This window comes from Montipora capricornis, chromosome 13 (assembly GCF_036669925.1).
Source record: "Montipora capricornis isolate CH-2021 chromosome 13, ASM3666992v2, whole genome shotgun sequence".
Taxonomy (NCBI): domain Eukaryota; kingdom Metazoa; phylum Cnidaria; class Anthozoa; order Scleractinia; family Acroporidae; genus Montipora; species Montipora capricornis.
Window position 1 is genome coordinate 10,952,752 of NC_090895.1, and position 6,491 is coordinate 10,959,242.

Consider the following 6,491-nt stretch of genomic DNA (forward strand, 5'->3'; position numbering starts at 1 on the left):
TGTGGCTTGGGTCTAGCCCTTTGAGGCAATCAATGGCGTCATCCCCATCAACAAATGCCCATTGAACATTCCTGGCTCTTTCCTCTTTAACAATAAAAAAATTATATACATTCAAGTAATAATAAACATTTATTTATACACAGTGAAATCATTGAATAGCAGATCTGGGTTAGGCCTTAGTTCAGAAAAGCATTTGTAAGCTATTAACCCTTCAAGTCCCAATATCCACATACAAATTCTCCAAACTGATCTCCATACATTTCCTTGAAAAATTAGTTGAGAGAATTTCTTAAAAGATCAAATATTTTTCTCTTTGTGGTCATTTTGTTAATTCTCATAGACTTTGCTCATGACAGTCTGTGGATATCGTTAGGAGAAAATTGATTTTGAGCACTATTGGGACTAAAAGGGTTAAAAGTAAAAGCATACAGTAAGTATCCCATAAAAGGTTTCCATCAAAACTTCTTCAGTGGAAAACAACAGTCTAGGTGAAAAATAGTTATTGTAGTGTCTCTTTCATGTAATTGCTCAAGTTCATCAAACTGCATTTTTTTGCAAGACACCCACACTTTTAGACCATGGCTTACCGATGGAAAAATCACTTTGTACGAGTCTAACCTGTGAGAAGAGCATCCCCGTCAAAGAAAATTGGTACGACAAATGAGAGATCACCATCTGCTTTCCTCTCATGTTGCACATACTTCTTTTGCTCATCTTTAAGGAGCTGAGCCATTTCAGACGACATGTTTGAATTAAGCAGAGACAAACCCAAGGTGTACTGCAATATTATTCAAAGGACAAACACGTTGAGAAATACAATGCCAAACTTTTTGGAAATGCACCCTAATAATATAATTGGCTAATGAAGAAGAGCAGAGATTGCCTGTTGACAAGCTTTTGCAGAAGCATGTCTGACTTAAGAATGCACTTGTCCAGCCATGCTCATTTATAAGGAAATTCTTAAGACTCATGAACACAAAAAGATGGACAGCACAAGCCTGTTGAGGCCAAAACTGGGGAACCCTCTCCGCCCCCCCCCCCCCCCCCACCACCACCATCTACCCCTGAGACTCTCATGATGCATGACATAAATGTAGATAAAGCCTGAGCCACTGAAAAATCCCTTGTACAAGACCCTATGGTATTTTTTTATCAAGAGGGTACTAAATACACTGTGGGCAGTTCCTTTCAGTTGACTAATAATAACATTAGTTTTGCTTGCTTGTGTGACAAGCACGGTCTAAGAACAAACCAAAATTTGAAAAGATGTTATGATGTAAGGCTTTAAAATTCTGACTTCCGTGACATCTCAATGGTGTGAGGATGAGTTACATGTGATACCACCACGTCTTTCATTGGTTGAAAAGCAGGCAAGTACCTGGTTATCACTCTACCCACAAGTATGGCACAATCAGATTTAAACTGATTCTGTACAGATGCTGTTGGCAGAAGTTGATGAAGTGGCAGGTCATCCAAATTGCAACATGGGCCCTTTTCTGCCAAACTGGGAGAACAGACTACTCGATCTTTAATTGCATACTGGTTTGTCCAGTGGATAGACTGATTAGAAGACTGCTTGGTCTGTATCCTGGACTTAATGCTTAGGTCAAAATTGTCTGCAACTATTCTATTAAAACAGAAACATTGGAAATATTGAGTTAACTAAAAAGAGGATCATCCTGAAAACAAAAGAAAAACTACATAAAAAATTACCTACACATTACTTGAAAAATTCAAAAGTAGAGTCTACCTCATCTTGAAAGAATATCAATGAAATGAATACAGCTGTAAGTGCAGCATACACCTTATTAATTTTACTTGTCTTGTGAGAAAACTTCTTGAGGCTATCTATGGTAGTCATTAAAAAAATCATTTGAACTGAATATTGAAATAACAGATTTGCTAAAAAATAAATAATGCAAAATAAATTATAAGCACTATTACTAAGACTTACCTATATTTCGGAAGTGAAACAAATTCTCCAGACATTGCCTTTATTGCCATCTCCAAAGTCTCATCTGTCGTGACACCGTTGCCAGCCGTCAATAACTCCTTATTAATTAACTGGAGGCATTTAGCGAACGCCTGTTCTGTGTAGTGTTCGTAGCTACATACAGTTGGTAGCGAAAGATCCAAGATTATTTCAACTTCCATGTCGTCTTCCTCAAACACAGGCACCTGCCTTTTTTGGATCTCTTGCAAAAGAAGCATGCATTTCTTAGAAAATTCCACCTCCTTTTTCCAAATCAAGACAGCAGCATCGTGGGCTCTTGCCATTTCTTTTTGCTTTTTAATTGTTTCTCCATGAGACATACAGATACCAAGTTGATTTAAACGACGAAAATCTTGACTTTTGGCACCACTGTGTATTAAAATTACAGAAATTCCGTGTGCATAGGCTGACATCCACTGATTCCGAAAATTTGCAACGGCTGCCGAGCAAAGAGAGGTGACATTTACTGCTTTAGCTGCTTTATCTTCCTTCTTGCATGGTCCCATTGCCCCGACCAAAGCACTGTGCCACAGAGGACAGTAAGTCGCAACCTCGTGTTGAACGAGATTTTGTTGGAAAACGAGGAAAGTTCTGACGGTGTCGCATATTTCAATACAGATGTTGTCGAATGGCAGTACTCTTTGAATTCTCGAGACACACTAGATCTTATGGCTTCTTTTATGTGATCCTGGCACGCTGGATGCTTGAAGACGATGTTTACCGCTGCCTTCCAATTCTGTTGCGCTACGTTCTTTATCAAACTCTTCGCACGTTCGTCTTCGATGAGTTTTTTCCTATCGCCTGATGGAAAATGCAAATGAAGATGTTCTTCAAGAGATGTTGATTTCTCGCAAAGGCTCGAATCAATTTCCATGACCAGGTCCGGCAACTCTCCAGCGACACTTCCGCAATATTGCTGTGCATTTCCGAACAAAAGTGGTCGTTTTGCTCCCCGATTTTCTCCCGTTTCCTTCGATGCATTTAGCCTGTTGGCTTTCCTCCTCTTTTCGCTTCTTAAACCAGGACTTGATTTCGAACACCTTTTGAACCTTTCGGTGTCGTTGTTTTCTTCCACTGCGCTTTCCTGGAAATTCTGATGAGGAACATTTAAGTTCTCCTCAACCAAAATGAAGTTGGATGAAGCGTTTCTAATTTTGAGTGCATATTTCGCAAACACGGGAAGATAAATTCGAGGCACAGGTAAGGAACAGTTTTAGCTTTGAAGACATGATCTCGTTGGACGTTGTAAATAAATTCTCTAAAGAGATGTAAGTTCCGTTCTTTTTAAAATTTACCTTACATATTCGGAAAAGGCCTCAACTTCCAGATTGGGCTTTCTTCCTCTCCCTTTGCGGACTACCTTTTTTTTGGGTGTATTTTCGTTCATGAAGAAAAACACGCGATCGATTTATTTATTTGCCACGAAACCGTGGGGATACAGCGCGCGACAAATTGAGGTGGAGTTATTAGTTATCAAGTGACAGATCAGTTTATTTTTAACCGGTTGTCGCCTTTGGTGGGCGGAGTTACTTGAACACGTCTGGTTCAAAAGAGAATGCAGTCCCTCTTCTTCCCGCCTTTCTCCAGTTTCCCTCTCGGCCAATTCGCTCTCTCCAGTCCTGCCAAGCTTAGACTTGACTGAAGAGGGACTGCTCGCAGTCTAACCTCTCAGCCTTTTCTCTTCTATTCTGCTCAGTTCTCCGGCACGTCTATGTCGATGCTCACGCAAATCACAACTAAAGTAAACAAACTTTTGCTTATCAAGACCTGTACTTCTTCTTTGTAACAAAGTCTTTATAATCATTGAGAATCAAATAACTGTACAGCCTTTCAAACTACATCAAAGTTATTTTCTAAAGAGCTGATCACAGTCTCCACTGATGACATCAAATCTTGTAAAACTAGAACAGAACTATACACACAAGATGGCATTGAACACGATCGCTAATATGGCTAGCTGAGCAAAGGATATACGCTTGACCATTACAAAAAACAAACTGTTTAACAATAAAAAACAAAAAAGCGCAATGGACAAAAAACTTATCTCCGTAGTCAATGGTACACTGAGCGGGAGGCTATTTGTTTGTGGTGAAAATGGTACAAGCGTGAGGCCATTTGTTCGCTGTGCAAATGTTTTTACTTTGTATTCAGAATATTCCAATTGGCGTCCATTTCTTTGTGGAGAATTATTTTCTTTGTCGCCGTCATCTTTAGAGTAGTTCTCAATAAGGTACCCTCTGCTTATTAAAGAATTAGTATTTTGACTCGTATCAATTTCAATAGTTGCGTCCATTTCAGTTACATTCGAGTATATTCTTGTTTCATTCAGTTCGTGGAACAACCCGTTTCGAAGCTGATGCTTGACATCTTTTAGTGTGTGTCTACCGCGAAAAGCGTATGCCTTTCTTTGTATGTGTTTTGAGCGCCCCAGGAAGAAAAGCCAACTCAATGTTGACCTTCAGTAATCCAAACAACGCATCACAGTGCTCTTCATGACCTTGGATTAAGTGGTTTGCTTTAAATAACCAAAGTAGACAGCGCCACGTGGCTTTTATTGTGCATTACCCAATCAAAACACCGCCACGTGCTTTCTATTGTGCATTGCCCAGTCAAACACCGCCACGTTTGTCTATTGTGCATTTTGCTGCACAGGGAAAAAAAACTGAAATGTAACGTGTTTTATAACTCGAGCCCCTATGTGCACGAGTAATTAACATAACTATGCAAGTGATTCTTGCATAGTAATGAGGTTAAGACGTATGAGTGATCGCTCCTCAATCTTTCTCCTTTGGTTCGTTCTCTGCTGCACCAACCACCAATTTTTAAATGGGAGACGGTACAGAAGCTATAAATCTACAAACTGGCCTGGAAAATGCGACTCATGGCTGAATCGTCTACCTATTAGCTTCAGCAGCTTCAGTTGATTTATAAAGTTGCTGGAATCCTATTTCACAGTACATGTCATTACCCAAACAAAGATGTATTGTTCATAACATGCATACCACGTGGCTGGACGGACACTGGTTATGCAATCACCGATTCTTTTCTGCACAGAAATTTACCAAAGCAGTGTAGGATGAAAAGACACAAGAGACCATGCTTCTATTATCCTAACAGCTCTGCCGCATTCAAGATGGAATTAATTGGTGATCTGACGTTCAAGCTCAACCCGGGGCCTTCTATGAACAGAACAATACCGGTCATTATCTCATCACAAGCCAAACACAGCCTTGCATCACGGCCCACTGCTGTGTCACATAATGTCACTCCCGGTTTTAAAAGTTGCTGTCTCAGGGGAGTGAATCGGCAAAATCTTATCAACTTAAGATGCTCAAACCAAAAACTGCAAAATGGCTTTATACCCATTGAATTTTGCTTGCTGAACACCCGATCGATCAATAAGAAGGAGCTTGCGATTAAAGATTATGCAGTTGAAAATAACGTAGATATATTTGCAGTGACTGAGACATGGCTACGCGATAATGAAAACTATGAAAACTATAATTTTTCCATTGCCGAAGTTTGCCCCACTGGATACTGCTTCTACCATGTTCCACGGAAAAACTCACGAGGAGGAGGAGTTGGTCTCTTAGTAAAGAAACACACTAAAGTTACGAGACAAACCCAAGGAAAATTTAGCTCTTTTGAATACTTGGACGTCGTTACGACATGCTCTACTGGATCTACAATAATTGTTATCATTTACACACCACCTCGATCGAAGGCAAATCAACTAAATAGAGCTCTATTCTTTGAAGAATTCGGCACCCTCACAGAGCAGTTAGTTGTTTCCCCTGGAAACCTGCTAATAGTGGGGGACTTCAACTATCACATGGATGACACTAAAAATTTGGATACTGTCAAATTTAGCAAGGTCCTAGAATCGTTCAGTCTAGTCCAGCATGTTAATGGACCCACCCATAAGAAGGGCCATACCTTAGACCTGATCATAACCAGAGCCGCGGACGAGTTAGTTATTTGCACTGAAACACGAGATCCAATGCTGTCTGATCACTCTGCTGTGCACTGTAAGCTTCGCCTGAAAAAGCCACCTCTGGAACGAAAGGAAATTAGTTATCGTAAACTTCACTCTGTAAATATGAATCGCTTTAACGATGATCTAAAGCAGTCCAATCTTCTGACAACTAACCCCCTCGATCTTATGAGCCTTACTGAACAATACGAAAACACATTGAAAGAAACACTTGAAAAACATGCGCCTCTGAGACGACGCTTGATAACTCTCAGCCCATCGGCACCATGGTACCATGAGGGTATTGGTGATGCCAAGAGAAAGCGTCAGAGAATGCACTGGATCCAAAAATACTTTTTAACGCAGTCGACAAGTTGCTTCATCGCAAAGTAGAGAAACGCTATCCGACTGCGCCCTCAACGATCGAGCTTACGAATAATTTCGCAAACTTCTTTGACAAGAAGATAGCAACCATAAGAACGGAGCTATCTAACGAAATGACCTCCACTATCCAGTCTTGCGGAG